This window comes from Salvelinus alpinus, chromosome 6 (genome assembly GCF_045679555.1).
Source record: "Salvelinus alpinus chromosome 6, SLU_Salpinus.1, whole genome shotgun sequence".
Taxonomy (NCBI): Eukaryota; Metazoa; Chordata; class Actinopteri; order Salmoniformes; family Salmonidae; genus Salvelinus; species Salvelinus alpinus.
The window spans coordinates 43669739-43688104 of record NC_092091.1 but is presented as its reverse complement, the minus strand read 5'-3'; the positions used below and the strand labels follow the sequence as shown (position 1 = coordinate 43688104).

Sequence of the window (18366 nt, the reverse complement as noted above, 5' to 3'; positions counted from 1 at the left end):
TGGACTTCCTGACGGGCCGATCCGAAGTGGTGAAAGTAGGCAACAACACCCCCTCCACGCTGATCCTCAACACGTGGGCCCCACAGGGGTGCGTGCTCAGCCCCCTCCTGTACTCTCTGTTCACCCATGACTGGGTGGCCACGCATGTCTCCAACTGGAGTTGCTCATCCCTGGTCTATACACTGTGTATATACAGTACCAGTCAAAAGTTTAGACACACCTACTCATTCCAGGGTTTTTCCTATTTTTTTAAACTATTTTCTACATTGTAGAATAATAGTGAAGACATCACCTAATAACACCTATGGAATCATGTGGTAACCAAAAAAGTGTTATATTTGAGATTCTTCAAAGTAGCCACCCTTTGCCTTGATGACAACTTTGCACACTCTTGGCATTCTCTCAACCAGCTTCATGAGGAATGATATTCCAACAGTATTGAAGGAGTTCCCACATATGCTGAACACTTGTTGGCTGCTTTTTCTTCACTTTACAGTCCAACTCATCCCAAACCATCTCAATTGGGTTGAGGCCGGGTGATTGTGGAGGCCAGGTCATTCTGATATTTCTCGTTCTGATATTTCATAATTTTTTTTATTTTTATTTGTGCGTATTGTATTTCTAGGTCTTATTACTGCACTGTTGGAGCTAGAAACACAAGCATTTCGTTGCAGCTGCAATAACATCTGCAAATCTGTGTACGCCACCAATAAACTTCGATGTAATTTGACGCACACACACAAACACACACACACATATACATCCATGCTACACACACATTACAATTCCTGCTACCAGACTCTTATTTACTATTGCTAATACTGCACAATTTGCCCCCAATCCCCCTTTTTCTGATACATGTGTACATTTTGGACTATAAATTGAGCCTTTCTGTATTATACTTATGCTAAAACGTTTATTCTATTCTACTGAGCCATTTACTTTAAGCTCATATTCTAATCTTTCTTATTTTTTATTGTTGTTGCATTGTTGAGAAGGAACCTGCAAGTAAACATTTAATTGTACAGTGTATACCATGTGTGTATGACTAATAACACTTTAAACTTGCGTGTGTGGTCTAGTCTGGTCTACTCCCAACTGGACTCACTCTCCTTTTTCCATGGCTGTCTGTGCCTGTGTGTACACTACATCACTACATACAGTACATAGTATACCCACTGATTTACTGGCTATCCTCCATGCCTGGGCCGGGCTGGCTTGCCTTCACACAGAGAGAGAGAGAGAGGACCTGATATATGGCAGCCAAACATGGCCCCATCTGTTGATCTACTGCCCAGCTTCAGCTTATCTACATTCTAGCAATCTGCTCCCTACAAACCATTTGCAGTGTCTTCGCAGAGTGGGAGAATTTGAAAGATGGAGCGACCTTAAATAGTTAAACACCACCGGTTTCTACCTTTCATCTTCTCCCTTCCCTCTCCCCCTCTTTCTCTGCTCAAGTCCTACTCTATCTCTCCTCTTCTCCGTCTCCTCTCACATCTCTCATCGGATTCTCAGAGGATTGGGGGGGGCGTATGTTTAGGCCCTCAGAACACAATTATCACCCAAGGCCACTGCAGAGGACGCATGAGAGAAAGGGCAATAAACTCAAGTTTCCTCTATAGTTGCGGATGGGAGAGATAAAACTTTTATTAGTTAGCAAGTCATCAGGTTAGAAATGCATGTGCACGGTTCTGTTGTCCTGAGAGAACAGCAGAAGTTGTGAAGTGGAGCATGTTATGTTTTACAGCTTTAATTACCCGAAGACATCAACACTATCACTCACTACAAGGACACTACAGGGGCCTCCACATACCCCTTTGACCTACTGCGATAGAGGAGAGGTGGAGGAGGGAAGGGAAGAGAGGGGGGGGGGGGGGGGGCAGTGAGACAGAGAGACAAAGGAGGAGAGACAGAGGAAGAAGGAGTGATACCCGGAAAGTGGAAAACAAGCATAGACCCAGCCAAACTACTCAAACATACTATTGTCCCAAAAAGCCACAGTGGTAAATATAGCCTCTTCTACTCTCTCACATAGCTGTGGTCGACAGTTTCCCATAGGGGTGCAACTTTCACTGGAGACGGGGACATGTCCCCCCCCACATTCTGAAATTGTATTTATGTCCCTCCCAGTTTTATCATTGTAATGTGATACAAAACATGGCAACAGTATGCTTTAAGACCATGCAGACACCTCCGAGCAGTCGGGTAGGCTGTTTAGAGTGTTTATGTGATTGGATTTAGGACCATGCGGACACCACAGAGCGGGCTGACAGGCTGTGTGAAGGCAACGCTTCTGGAAGGCTGGCTGGACCAGCACGGGAGAGTTGAGCATAGTTCAGTGTACGCGTTGCACTCTTTCACCGAGTTGTAAAAGGAACAGAAACTGGCTACTCTTTAGTTGACTGATGTAGTTGGCAAGGTAACTGTTGATTAACTTAACAGAAAAAAACTAGTGTTTATTCACAGTGGTGAGCTAGTATTGTAACTGACATGTAATGTTAGCTAATGTTTCATCCCCTCTCGACTGAGGTAAATTAATAAGCTATGCTAGTGAGTAGTTACCACAACCAGGTCAGCTCTAGCCTCTAGTTATCTGTCAGGTAGCGATATAAGGTGGCTATTGTTACTATCTAACAGCAGTTGTTTGTATGGACATGTTTTGTAGCCTTTGTTTTGTCACGTTTCAGAAGTAAATGAACTTGGCAAGCTTTCGCCAGTTGATGTACCGTTAGAGATAGAGAGCTGGACAAAAGTTGGCTTACATTAGCTATTATTTTTGCCTCAATCAAACTAGACCTTAATCAAACGATGAAACCATCGGCCAAACGATTGAAGATTGATATTCTGATGTTTTTTCAGTGCAATGTGAGTTTTATTAGTCAGCATGTCAATGTCACGTTATTGATCTGTCAGTTTCCCTAGCTAATTCCCTACTTTCACATACAGTAATGCAGTAATAAACAGTAATAAACAGCTCTAACGTTACAGGCTTCATTGTCATGGTGCACAGTAGAGGTGTGCCCCCTGCCCCGACTGATTTCTTCATTCCGCTCCCGCTCATATCTGCTGGTTTTCAATCCGACTCCCACCCGGTACCGCAAGAACTGGTCCCAAGAGATTCTCACATGGCCCTTACATTGTCTATATCAATCAATATGCTGAATGTAGTTTGAAGAGAGCAGTGTTGGAGAAACTTGCACTTTCTCTTGAGCTATTTTTATAGCCTCCCTTTTAGGAGTGGGAATATTTTCAGATGGAGAAATATGGTGACCAATATTTAGGCCTATTTCTAGGCAATGTAGTAAACTATAGTCTAATCATAGGCCTATTTAGGAAGTCCATTTCCTTTCAAAGATAAGTGTCCCGTGCTTCTCTACATAGGCTATAGCCTACTCTATTTAACTGAGACCACATGCACACCTGATCTCACAGGTATGGCTACTGAACTGGAAACAGCAAGAATTATGACAGTGACACTTGCTACGTTTTGCATAGTCCTATAGGATATAGCCTACCTTTTAGGAGGACGATTTGCAGGCAGAGACAACTAAATGGGTAATCAATACTTATTGAAAATGAAAAGGCACAACGCTCGCTCACCCTAGTAGCCTAACCTATGGTCACCCTAGTAGCCTAACCTATGGTCACCCTAGTAGCCTAACCTATGGTCACCCTAGTAGCCTAACCTATGGTCACCCTAGTAGCCTAACATATGTGCGTTTGTTGTGCCTTTTCCTTTTCAGTCATGAAAATAAATGATACATTTTTTAAATTGAAATTAGACTCAAGTTGGTTGAGCGCCCTCCACTTCTTTTCACTATCAATATTTATTTTCAGACACTGTAGTAAACTACAGTCTAATCATATTTAAGTTAATTTCATATTCATGTTAACTGCCAAGTGTAGGCAGCCTACTCTATTTCAGTGAGACAACACACACTAGGCACACTTGAACTCTCACGCCCATCTAGGAGAGGTAGGCTACTGAAGTTGAAGCAGCGAATTCTGAGTGTGTGAATAATGTGAACCAATGTGTGCTTTTAATACAATAGATAGGCTAACACACACAAAGCAGAAAGAGGACCGTTTCAAAATAATCTGTGGGACAACATTTGAATCCCAAATCGTCTGCCTGAATGCCTGCTCCCACATGCAGCATGAAAAATGGTGACCCCGCCGCAATGATCTGTCGGGACCTGCATCCCACGGGAATGCAGCTCTAGTGCAGTCAGTACACAACAATATGCTCATCATGTCTGAGCAGGATCCGATGGTGACATGGGTCCCAGCAGGGTCAAACAGTCAGGAAAGACCAGTCTCCGGAGCTCAGGTGAATTTTGCAGTATATTCAGTGAATGATACAAAGTGCCATCATGAATTGATGAGTAGACAGTAGCTACAGGACAGCAGCTTAAAGCTCCAGTCTGGGATCTGGGCATAATGGTAATTTCAATTATTGAACCAATGATTCTGTTCTTAGATAATATCATTGATAAATGTACACCAAGGTAATTCTTTGTCTTGCCTAATTTTAGGAGGGTCAGATGGTGACATGGGTCTCAGCAGAGTCAGGCAGCCAGGGAAGACCAGTCTGTGACGGAGGTGAGTTCTTGCAGTGCAACATATACCCTGGGAGTCGGAAAGCAAGTGCAGGTGGTGAGTTTAATAATAAACGGTACGTCGAACAATAGAACAAACACAAGTAGCATATAGACATGAAACACATAAACAATACTGACTGGGAAAGAACCTAAGGGAGTGACAGATATAGGGGAGGTAATAAGTGAGGTAATGGAGTCCAGGTGTGCCTGATATTGACGTGCAGGTGCACGTAATGATTGATACCAGGTGTGCGTAATGATGGATCCCAGGACCAGTGGTTAGTGTACCGGCGACGTCGACCGCTGGAGGGGAGGAATGGGAGTAGACATGACATGCAGATACAACACTTTATTCTCTCTGTCCAGCAAACACTGGACAAGCCATATGCTTTTTAAGGCAATCTGACAAACCTCCAATGTTAATTTCCAAACTGTATCAAGGGTTGATACACTCTTTTCCCGATGACACAAAACATGTAAAACAAAAATGTGACGAAGACCTAGGAGACGCTAATGATGATGATGAATGGATACAGATATGTTAGAATGCCCAGTCACGTTCATATAATCTCAGACATAAATTACTGCACTTTAAGACCATCCATAGAACGTACTATATGCCAGTGAAACTGAATACCATGCACTCAGAAATTGTATTATTCTGCTGGAGGTATAAAGCACAAAAGTGCTTTATATTTGAATATGTTATGGTCTTGTGAAGGCTGGCTGAATTCTGGCAAAGATTATGTTCTTTTATCTCAGCATGTCTACAGATTCTCCTCTCCCTGTTTTTGTTTGCTTTGAAATGTTGATACTGGAGACTGTTATGAGAATAAACTGTGTAACCTAGCATTTATAGTGGCTAAGAAATGTATTTCCATTAATTGGAAGGTTGGTTATCCTCCCACAATGTATGGACGAAATGTCAAGTTATGTACAGTACCACTAGATTTGTTTTAAGGTTAAGGGTATACTGTGTAACTTTCATAAGGTCTGGATGCCTTATATGGAATACTGTACGACAAAAGGAGTCTGTATTGAAAACATGCCCACGCCAGGGAAGATATAGGCAATCCCTAGCTGCTGGGCTGCTCAGTCCTGGCCATGGGGGTCTGTACTGTTGTCACTCTGGGCTTGGCCTAACACACCTGAAACCAATCCTGAATGTTTTACTAAGATCCTAAAGCTGAGTGGGGTCTGTTGGGTTTGGGGCTACAGGGCTGTGGACTCCTAGGGGCAAAAGGGGGTGACCCATTTATATTGTGTTCAAGTAAAAAGAGCTCTACAGTACTAGTAGGCCTATGGTATGATTAATATGGAGGGTGTACTGTTCCTGTGTGTTAATGTGTAGTTTTCATTCAACTTTTGTTTTCCAAACCTTTCCTTTGAGATTTAAACAAAAGATGGAAAGGAAGTTGTGTTGGGGAGAGAGTTGAGTTATTGACTAGACTGTTGGGGGTCGGGAGTGTAGGCGGCTCGGGTTGGCAACACAATATTGATTATTGAATTACCATGGACCTAGTTCCGTTTGATCAATCACTTATTAAACATATTTAATCATCTCTTACCTAGCTTAATGACTGTGGGCATTTTTGCTTACATTTTGTTGTTCTAGAAGGGCCATATTAGATTGTGTAGGAAAATGTGCTTTAGATGCCCCCTAGACAAGTTGTCTCCCTCTGCAAATAGCACTGCTGGGTGATTTAAAATGTACAATATGTAGAATTAATGAGAGTAGAAAGGTTCAGAACTTTTGTAATACATCACAGCACAGTTGAAAAATATGTGACAAATCAAAACTGGATGGTGTTCAGAGATAGATGGGAGGAGATGAGTGGAGCTGAAGGATGGGACTAAAAACTAACAAAAGACAACTATTGTCAAATATACTGTGTCCGTAAAGGGGAATATACAGTTGAAGTCGGAAGTTTATTACACTTAGGTTGGAGTCATTAAAACTAGTTTTTCAACCAGTCCACACATTTCTTGTTAACAAACTATAGTTTTGGCAAGTCTATTAGAACATCTACTTTGTGCATGACTAAGTAATTTTTCCAACAATTGTTTACAGACAGATTATTTCACTGTATCACAATTCCAGTGGGTCAGAAGTTTACATACACTAAGTTGACTGTGCCTTTAAACAGCTTGGAAAATTCCAGAAATGTATGTCATGGCTTCAGAAGCTTCTGTTAGGCTAATTGACATCATTTGAGTCAATTGGAGGTGTACCTGTGGATGTATTTCAAGGCCTACCTTCAAACTCAGTGCCTCTCTGCTTGACATCATGGGAAAATCAAAAGAAATCAGCCAAGACCTCAAAACCACAAGTCTGGTTCATCCTTGGGAGCAATTTCCAAACGCCTGAAGGTACCACGTTCATCTGTACAAACAATAGTACGCAAGTATAAACACCATGGGACCACGCAGCCATCATACCGCTCAGGAAGGAGACATGTTCTGTCTCCTAGAGATGAGGGCAAATCAATCCCAGAACAACAGCAAAGGACCTTGTGAAGATGCTGGAGGAAACAGGTACAAAAGTATCTATATCCACAGTAAAGCGAGTCCTATATCGACATAACCTGAAAGGCCGCTCAGCAAGCAAGAAACCACTGCTCCAAAACCACCATAAAAAAGCCAGACTACGGTTTGCAACTGCACATGGGGACAAAGATCGTACTTTTTCGAGAAATGTCCTCTGGTCTGACGAAACAAAAAAAATAACTGTTTGGCCATAATGACCATCTTTATGTTTGGAGGAAAAAGGGGGATGCTTGCAAGCCGAAGAACACCATCCCAACCGTGAAGCATGGGGGTGGCATCATCATGTTGTGGGGGTGCTTTGCTGCAGGAGGGACTGGTGCACTTCACAAAATAGATGGCATCCTGAGGTGGGGAAATTACGTTGATATATTGAAGCAACATCTCAAGACATCAGTCAGGAAGTTAAAGCTTGGTCGCAAATGGGTCTTCCAAATGGACAATGACCCCAAGCATACTTCCAAAGTTGTGGCTTAAGGACAACAAAGCCAAGGTATTGGAGTTACCATCACAAAGCCCTGACCTCAATCTTATAGAACATTTGTGGGCAGAACTGAAAAAGCATGTGCGAGCAAGGAGCCCTACAAACCTGACTCAGTTACACCAGTTCTGTCAGGAGGAATGGGCAAAAATTCACCCAACTTATTGTGAGAAGCATATGGAAGGCTACACGAAACGTTTGACCCAAGTTAAACAATTTAAAGGCAATGCTACCAAATGCTAATTGAGTATATGTAAACTTCTGACCCACTGGGAATGTGATGAAAGAAATAAAAGCTGAAATAAATCATTCTGTCACGATCGTCGTTAGGTGAAAGAGAGGACCAAGGCGCAGCGTGATATAAATACATCTTCTTTTTAATAGAAGAAGAAACACGAACACTAATACAAACTAGACAAAACAACAAATGACCGTGAAGACATCAAACGAAAGTGCAGACACAAGCAACTAACGTCAAAACATAGACAATTACCCACAACCTACCTAATGCCTATGGCTGCCTAAAATATGGCTCCCAATCAGAGACAACGATAGACAGCTGTCTCTAATTGAGAGCCAATCCAGGCAACCATAGACTTACATAAACACCAACACTGAACACAACCCCATGAACTCTACAAAACCCCCTAGACAATACAAACACCCTAGACTAGACAAAAAGACACAAACTTCCCCCATGTCACACCCTGACCTAACTAACATAATAAAGAAAACAAAGATAACTAAGGCCAGGGCGTGACACGTTCTCTACTATTATTCTGACATTTCACATTATTAAAATAAAGTGGTGATCCTAACTGTCCTAAGACAGGGATTTTTTACTAGGATTAAATGTCAGGAATTGTGAAAAACTGAGTTTAAATGTATTTGGCTAAGATGTATGTAAACTTCCAACTTCAACTGTATATAAAAAAAATATGCAGTACAAATCAAAAGTTGAAATACCTACTCATTCAAGGGTTTTTCTTTATTTTTACTATTTTCTACATTGTAAAATAATAGTGAAGACATCACAACTAGGAAATCATATATTAACTAAAAAAGGGTTCATTTTTGAGATTATTCAAAGTAGCCACCCTTTGCCTTGATGACAACTTTGCACACTCTTGACAAATTCATGAGGTAATCACCTGGAATGCATTTCCAACAGTCTTGAAGGAGTTCCCACATATGCTAAGCACCTGTTGGCTGCTTTTCATTCACTCTGCGGTCCAACTCATCCCAAACCATCTCAATTGGGTAGAGGTCGGGTGATTGTTATGATCTGATGCAGCTCTCCATCACTCTCCTTCTTGGTCAAATAGTCCTTACACAGCCTGGAGGTGTGTAAGGACAAAGCACCACCACACCTCCTCTTCCATGCTTCACGGTGAGAACTACACATACGGAGATCATCCTTTCACCTACTTTGCGTCTCACAAAGACACGGCGGTTGGAACCAAAAATCGCAAATTTGGACTCATCAGACCAAAAGTCTAATGTCCATTGCTCGTGTTTCTTGGCCCAAGCAAGTCCATTCTTCTTATTGGTGTCCTTTAGTAATGGTTTCGTTGCAGCAATTCGACCATGAAGGCCTGATTCACGTAGTCTCCTCTGAACAGTTTATATTGAGATGTGTCTGTAACTTGAACTCTGAAGCATTTATTTGGGCTGCAATCTGAGGTGCAGTTAATAGGTTATTCTGAGGCTGGTAACTCTATTGAACTTATCCTCTGCAGCAGAGGTAACTCTAGGTCCTCATGAGAGCCAGTTTCATCATAGCGCTTGATGGTTTTTGCGACTGCACTTTAAGAAACTTTCAAAGTTCTTGAAAGTAATGATGAACTGTCATGTATCTTTGCTTATATGAGCTGTTCTTGCCATAATATGGACTTGGTATTTTACCAAATAGGGCTATATTCTGTATATCACCCCTACCTTGTCACAACACAGGTGATTGGCTCAAACGCATTAAGGAAAGAAATTCCACAAATGAACTTTTAACAAGGCACACCTGTTAATTGAAATGCATTCCAGGTGACTACCTCATAAAGCTGATTGAGAGAATGCCAAGAGTGTGCAAAGCTGTCATCAAGGCAAAGGGTGACTACTTTGAAGAATCTCAAATATAATAAAACATATTTTGATTTGTTTATCACTTTTTTGGTTACTACATGTTTCCATATGTTTTATTTTGTAGTTTTGATGTGTTCACTATTATTCTACAATATAGAAAATAGTAAAAAATAAAGAAAAAACCCTTGAATGAGTAGGTGTGTCCAAACTTTTGACTGGTACTCTACATTTACAAAAATATACACTAACATTCAAAAGTTTAGGGTCACTTAGAAATGTCCTTGTTTTTTAAAGAAAAGCACATTTTTTGTCCATTAAAATAACATCAAATTGATCAGAAATACACTGTAGACACTGTTAATGTTGTAAATGACTATTGTAGCTTGAAATGGCAGATTTTTTATGGAATATCTACATAGGCATACAAAGGCCCATTATGAGCAACCATCACTCCTGTGTTCCAATGGCACGTTGTGTTAGCTAATCCAAGTTCATCATTTGTAAAGGCTAATTAATCATTATAAAACCCTTTTGCAATTATGTTAGCACAGCTGAAAGCTGTCGTCCTGATTTAAAGAAGCAATAAAACTGGCCTTCTTTAGACTAGTTGAGTATCTGGAGCATCAGCATTTGTGGTTTCGATTACAGGCTCAAAATGGCCAGAAACAAATAACTTTCTTCTGAATCTCGTTAGTCTATTCTTGTTCTGAGAAATTAAGGCTATTCCATGCGAGAAATTGCCAAGAAACTGAAGATCTCATACAACGCTGTGTACTACTCCCCTCACAGAACAGTGCAAACTGGCTCTAACCAGAATAGAAAGAGGAGTGGGAGGCCCTGGTGCACAACTGAGCAAGAGGACAAGTACATTAGAGTATATAGTTTGAGAAACTGATGCCTCTCAAGTCCTCAACTGGCAGCTTAATTAAATAGTACCCGCAAAACACCAGTCTCAACGTCAACAGTGAAGAGGCGACTCCGGGATGCTGGCCTTCTAGGCAGAGTTGCAAAGAAAAAGCCATATCTCAAACTGGCCAATAAAAAGAAAAGATTAAGATGGGCAAAAGAACACAGACACTGGACAGAGAAATGTGCTTTTCTTTCAAAAACAAGGACATTTCTAAGTGACCCCAAACTTTGAATGGTAGTGTATATGGGGGATTGGAAATGATGCAGACAATTACATTGATGGGAGCCACAATCTATCTGCAATATTAAAGCTGATCTATATTTTTTCTTGTATTATGTCCCCCCCCCCCACTTCTAAAACCAAAGTTGTGCCTCTGGTTTCCCAGTCTCTCTTTGTCAGTCACTGGCCTGCCAGCAGTGGGACAGTGTCAGCCAGCAAAAAGCAGGATCAGTGCTTCTGGCAGCAGGTCTTTCCGGGGAGAGGAACACCTCTGCTCTGCACACAGACCCCAGGTACCAAGGGACTACAGTCGCACAGCCAAATACACACACACGTGCTCAGACACACACTGGACCCTTCAAACACAATACACACTGTCAAAGTGGCTACAGCTGCAGGGAGTAGTCTCCTCCAGCTTCAACAGGAGATTCCAACAGGAAGTTGGTCTTGGAGGGTTCCACTGAGAAAATCACAGTCCCATGGCCATTCCGCAGTCCTCTCACGGCTTGTTTTTTCCTGTCCGCTAATAGGAACCAATTATAGATCAGTATTAAGACTCTGGGGGCCAACTTTAAAGTGAGCTCATCCATTGTTCCTCAGTCCACTCTCTGAGAAATGTCCTCCCCAGGCAGGAAACAATGGACAAGCAATCACCTGCATGCCCTCTTCCATTCGTCTGTCCCTCATTCCCCCCTGGAAATGCTATAACCCTTGCCAAACTACGGTGACCCTTGCCCAGCTGACATTTACAACTCACACACCCACTATGGAGCCTGTCCACAAAGAATATATACAGTGCATTCGAAATTATTCAGAATCCTTGACTTTTTCCACATTTTGTTATGTTACAGCCTTATTTTAAAATGGATTAAATTGCTTTTTCCCCTCATCATTCTACACACAACGAAGAAAAACAGGTTCAGACATTTTTGCTAATTTATAAAAAATAAATAAATGAAATATCACATTTACATAAGTATTCAGACCCTTTACTCAGTTCTTTGTTGAAGTACCTTTGGCAGTGATTACAGCCCGAGTCTTCTTGGGTATGATGCTACGAAGCTTGACACACCTGTATTTGGGGAGTTTCTCCCATTCCTCTCTGCAGATCCTCTCAAGCTCTGTCAGGTTGGACGGGGAGCGTCATTGCACAGCAATTTTCAGGTCTCTCCAGAGATGTTCTATCAGGTTCAAGTCCAGGCTCTGGCCGGGCCACCCAAAGCCACACCTGCGTTGTCTTGGCTGTGTGCTTAGGGCCGTTGTCCTGTTGGAAGGTGAACCTTCGCCCCAGTCTGAGGTCCTGCGTGCGCTAGAGCAGGTTTTCATCCTGACTAGTCTCCCAGTCCCTGCCGCTGAAAAACATCCACACAGCATGATGCTTCCACCACCATGCTTCACCGTAGGGATGGTGCCAGGTTTCCTCCAGACGTGACGCTTGGCATTCAGGTCAAAGAGTTCAATCTTGATTTCATCAGACCAGAGAATCGTGTTTCTCATGGTCTGAGAGTCCTTTATGTGCCTTTTGGCAAACTCCAAGCGGGCCATCATGTGCCTTTTACTGAGGAGTGGCTTCCGTCTGGCCACTCTACCATAAAGGCCTGATTGGTGGAGTGCTGCAGAGATGGGAGAACCTTCCAGAAGGACAACCATCTCCACAGAGGAACTCTGGAGCTCTGTCAGAGTGACCATCCGGTTCTTGGTCAACTCTCTGACCAAGGCCCTTCTCCTTTGATTTCTCAGTTTGTACAGGCAGACAGCTCTATGAAGAGTCTTGGTGGTTCCAAATTTCTTACATTTAAGAATGATGGAGGCCACTGTGTTCTTGGGGACCTTCAATGCTGCAGAAATGTTTTGGTACACTTCTCCAGATCTGTGCCTCGACACAATCATGTCTCGGAACTCTACAGACAATTCCTTCGACCTCATGGCTTTGTTTTTGCTCTGACATGCACTGTCAATTGTGGGACGTTATATAGACAGATGTGTGCCTTTCCAAATCATGTCCAGTCAATTGAATTTGTCACAGGTGGACTCCAATCAAGTTGTAGAAACATCTCAAGGATGATCAATGGAAACAGGATGCACCTGAGCTCAATTTCGAGTCTCATAGCAAGAGTCTGAATACTCATATAAATAAGGAATTTCTGTTATATTTTTTAATACATTTGCACAAATTTCTAAAAAGCTGTTTTTGCTTTGTCATTATGGGATATTGTGTGTGGATTGATGATGAAAACAAAATTTGGAAAAAGTCAATGGGTCTGAATACTTTCCGAATGCACTGTACAGCTAAATCAAATCAAATCACATTTTATTTGTCATATGCGCCGAATACAATACAAGTGTAGACTTCACCGTGAAATGCTTACTTACAAGCCCTTAACCAACAGCGCAGTTCAAGAAGAAGAAAATATTTACCAAGTAGACTAAAATAAAAAGTACTAATAAAAGTAACACAATAAGAATAACAATAACGAGGTAATCTGTACATGTAGGTGGGAGAGAAGTGACTATGCATAGGTAACAAACAAACAGTGAGTGTACAAAAGGGGGGGGGGTCAATGTAAATGTCCGTTGGCGATTTTATGAATTGTTAAGCAGTCTTATGGCTTGGGGGTAGAAGCTGTTGAGGAGCCTTTTGGTCCTAGACTTGGCTCTCCTGTACCGCTTGCAGTGCGATAGCAGAGAAAACAGTCTATAACTTTGGGTCCTGGAGTCTCCTCTGACACCGCCTATTATATATAGGTCCTGGATGGCAGGAAGCTTGGCCCCGTTCGCACTACCCTCTCTAGCGCCTTACGGTCAGATGCCGAGCAGTTGCCATACCAGGCGGTGATGCAACCGGTCAGGATGCTCTCGATGGTGCAGCTGTAGAAACTTTTGAGGAACTGGGGACCCATGCCAAATCTTTTCAGTCTCCTGAGAGGGAAATGTACTGGAACTAGAGCTCCGTGTTGCTATTGTTGCTCCAGTGACAACGTTGGGCTGCTAATCTCTATTATTAGAGTATAGTGCACACTGCAAGGCAAGCCAGTGACAATGTAGCCTTGCAATGCTATACTACATTGGTAGAGTACAGTCCACTGCGAGGCAGCGCTGAAATCCCTCTAGCAGATGTGCCTGGGGTGAGTGCCTCAGAGCAGAGCAGAGCACGGAAAGTATGATTCCCAGACTTACTATGAAGGAACATAATAGAGGACAGCTAGAATCATGAGCTCAGCCGGACAACAGCGCTGATGGAGCACAACCCCACTGCCTCCACCAATGACAGGAGGAGCATAGCGTGCCATCAGGAATTAGGACCAAGTCAAGTCATGTGGTCAGGAAAACTCCTGGCCCGAAGGTGTTCACAGTTAGATACATGGTCAGTAACAACTTTGGGCCTCATCGGGAGAACACCAGCACAATAACATGATACAAAGCCGCAACAACAGCTAAGGACATCTATATGAAGTCGTACTATCCCATTATTAACTATCCCAAGGCATTTTTTCTTAGTTATGATCTGTACTCTCTATGAAATTCCTGGGAGGCTTTTTCTCTGCCTCCCTGCCTGTCTGCCTGCCTTGATGACTGACGCCCAGGGGTTTTGGGCTGCTTGACTCCCCGTAGTGAGACAAGCAGGCATTAAATCTCCTTAGCCCTACTGGAGCTAGTAAGTGAAAGGAGAGAAGATTGGCTTTTTTCTAATCATCCTGTGAAGATAAAATAATTTGAAATCCCCACACACACACACACATACACACACACACACACACACACGCACACGCACACGCACACGCACACACACGCGCGCGCGCAAACACGCACACACGCACAGACCATGCTACAGGTCTGTAGTCTCAGTGGGAGCTACAGTAATATTCAGCGGGAGCCAGAGTCTGGAGGATTTGAACCATCTGGAGGTGTTAGGCTCCTGGCCAACAGTGATAGGGCAGTGACAGTGTTATAGGACATATGAAGCTTACCACCAAGGGTGCTGTAAAAAAAATTAGGCCCACGCTACAGACGGCTATATCTGTCCACTAATACAGGGCTAGTAAAGGCCCAGTGTACTACTAGTGTTTGACTATTTATTTTCCTGTATTTGATTTACTGTTGATATGTAATAAACACGATTGCCATGCGGGAAGACGCAGACAGATCCCAGTAGACACAGACGTTCAACATCTAGTTTTGACTTACATTTGGTTGAGTTGTCAACTAATGTGAATTGAAAGTGAAATCAACAAAAGAATTCACCATGCCATTGGGATTTACGTTAAAAGTTGGGTGAAAAAATACGCCCTTACGTTGATGAATTTGTGCAAATCCAATCAATTTTCCATATTGATTCAACGTCCTCCCATATATTTTTTAAAAACTGAAATTTAATTAAGTAGTTTTCACTTGTTAGTCTACATATTATCTGTTTTAACTATGTACTGATGTTCCTACGTTGACCTGTTTAACTGCCAGCATCAAATGTCTGCCAGTGTTGAATGTTATGGTTAAAGATTTGACTCCAGACTGGATTCGAGGACACTGATCATGTATCTGTGACACTGTAATTCTGTAACAGCTGTAATTGTGGCTTCCTACAAGCCTCCCGTGCTGGTATTTACAGAAGCTTCGGCGCTGTGTGATTAATATACTGTATAAGGGCCTTCTCATTTTCTTGGCTTCTGTGCTGGAGGTGTCTCCCTGTTGCAACTTGTAATTAAACCAAAATGATTTTGATTGATGTTATCAACGACTGCTCTCCTTTTTTGTCAACCTGGAAATTCCTGTTACAAGCAGTGAGTTCTACTAACAGAGCTTTCCTTGTCGGTGAACACACAAAGAAAAACATTAACACAGACACACACATTGGTAAACTACAATAAAAACCATACACATAAACAAACAGAAATGCAAAACACATTATATATACAGTGGCGAGAAAAAGTATGCGAACCCTTTGGAATTACCTGGATTTCTGCATAAATTTGATCTGATCTTCATCTAAGTCCCAATAATAGACAAACATAGTGTGCTTAAACTAATAACACACAAATTATCATATTTTTTCTTGTCTATATTGAATACATCATTTAAACATTCACAGTGTAGGTTTGGAAAAGTATGTGAACCCCTAGGCTAATGACTTCTCCAAAAGCTAATTGGAGTCAGGAGTCAGCTAACCTGGAGTCCAATCAATGAGACGAGATTGGAGATGTTGGTTAGAGCTGCCTTGCAGCTCGGTAAGATGGTAAGACAAATTGTCTATAAATGGAGAAAGTTCAGCACTGTTGCTACTCTCACTACGATTGGCCGTCCTGCAAAGATGACTGCAAGAGCACTGCACAGAAGAATCATAGAGCGTCAGCTAAAGACTTACAGAAGTCCCTGGAATATGCTAACGTCTCTGTTGACGAATCAACAATGTGTAAAACACTAAACATGAATGGTGTTCATGGGAGGACACCACGGAAGAATCCACTGCTGTCCAAAAAAAACATTGCTGCACATCTAAAGTTTGCAAAAGTGCACCTGGATGTCCCACAACGCTACTGGCAAAATATTCTGTGTACAGATGAAACTACAGTTGAGTTGTTTGGGAAGGAACACACAACTGTAAAGTATGGTGGAGGAAGCATCATGGTTTGGGGCTGATTTGCTGCCTCAGGGCCTGGACAGCTTGCTATCATTGACGGAAAAATGAAGTTTATCAAGACATTTTGCAGGAGAATGTCAGGCTATCTGTCCGCCAATTGAAGCTCAACAGAAGTTGTGTGATGCTTCAGGACAACGACCCAAAACACAGAAGTAAATCGACAACAGAATGGCTTCAACAGAAGAAAATATGCCTTCTGGAGTGGCCCAGTCAGAGTCCTGATCTCAACCCGATTGAGATGCTGTGGCATGACCTCAAGAGAGCAGTTCACGCCAGACATCCCAAGAATATTGCTGAACTGACACAGTTTTGTAAAGAGGAATGGTCTAAAATTCCTCTTGACCGTTGTGCAGGTCTGATCCGCAACTACAGAAAACGTTTGGTTGAGGTTATTGCTGCCAAAGGAGGGTCAACCAGTTATTAAATCCAAGGGTCCACCCTGCACTGTGAATGTTTACACGGTGTTCAAGAAAGACATGAAAACGTATAATTCTTTGTGTGTTATTAGTTTAAGCAGACTGTGTTTGTCTATTGTTGTGACCTAGATGAAGATCAGATCAAATTTCATGACCAATTTATGTAGAAATCCAAGTATTTCCAAAGGGTTCACATACTTTTTCTTACCACTGTACACATAAACCAAAACAACCTTACAGACTAAGATAAATAGACCTACAGACACAGACACATACGAACCAAAATAGCCACATACACAGAAACAACAACAGTAGGGAAATTCCACGCTAACAGAGTGATGCTGAGATTCTTCACTTTAAAATGTATGTCAAACAAAAACTCAGCATCGCTCTGCCATTCGCTGCTCCACTCCGCAAGCCCCCTGCTTCCAGGCAGGCTCAACAGAGCGGAGGAAGAGGTGCTGAGAAGTAACTAGGCAGAGAGGCAGCCCATGCCGAGAGCAGATCAAATGTAAACGCTTTGCCTTGAATGTTCCCTGCCTGAGAAGATGACAACGGACGATGCCTTCACTCACCCACAGACTCACTAACCAGACAGGAGGCAAGAGCATTGCTGTGTGAATAAATGCAGGTTATAAAAGAGCAGCCAAGCAGAAGATGCACTCAAGGTAAAGCCCAGCCTAGTGCAATTCATTCTCTCTCTCTCTCTCTCTCTCTCTCTCTCTCTCTCTCTCTCTCTCTCTCTCTCTCTCTCTCTCTCTCTCTCTCTCTCTCTCTCTCTCTCTCTCTCTCTCTCTCTCTCTCTCTCTCTCTCTCTCTCTCTCTCTCTCTCTCTCTCTCTCTCTCTCTCTCTCTCTCTCTCTCTTTCCCCCCCCCCCCCCTGTATGGCTACCTGTGTGACTGTGTCAGGCTGGTTGGCTGAGAGAAGTGCCAGCTGTAAGACATTAGCCATCCCAGCAGGACTGTAAACTAAAACATAGCACGGCCAACCGCCAAATGGGATAGAATATGGAATACCACTACGGTAAAAATCTCTAATAGACCATGAAGACAGACCATACTAGTTACACTGAGTGCACTCTATCTCTCGCTGTGTGTCAGAGAACCGGAAGAAAGGAGAGTGGGGGGACCAGAGATAGAAACAATGTGAGGAGAAATGAAGAGGAGAGGAATGAGGGGACTGAGATAGTAGCAGTTAAGGAAACAGACCGAGACCAGCAGAAGAGAGGAAAGAAGAGGGGTGGGAGAAGGAGATGAATGAAGCAAGGAATCTCTCCTATATTCTTACCTCCAAGGCAGGTTCTTATTTTCCCAGCTGTCCGCTTCAGAAGTGTTGATGGAAACTCAAGTCCAAGTCCAGCACATTGCTTCAGTAAGTCTCTCCTCTCCCTGTGTGTGTGTGTGTGTGTCTCTGTGCCTTTCTCTCACGCTTACCTGTAGCATCTGGAGCAGAGGCACAGGAATGATTGAATTGAATGTAG

The 18366-nt window shown here is 42.6% G+C and overlaps 1 protein-coding gene across 1 annotated transcript in view; it reads right to left on the bottom strand.

Moving 5' to 3' along the window:
- The window catches only part of LOC139577557 (KN motif and ankyrin repeat domain-containing protein 4-like), a 101492-nt gene extending 83126 nt beyond the window's left edge, over positions 1–18366 (bottom strand). The window contains exon 1 of the mRNA XM_071404628.1: positions 18174–18366. The gene's annotated coding sequence lies outside the window, so the exon portion shown is untranslated. The remainder of the gene's footprint in view (positions 1–18173) is intronic.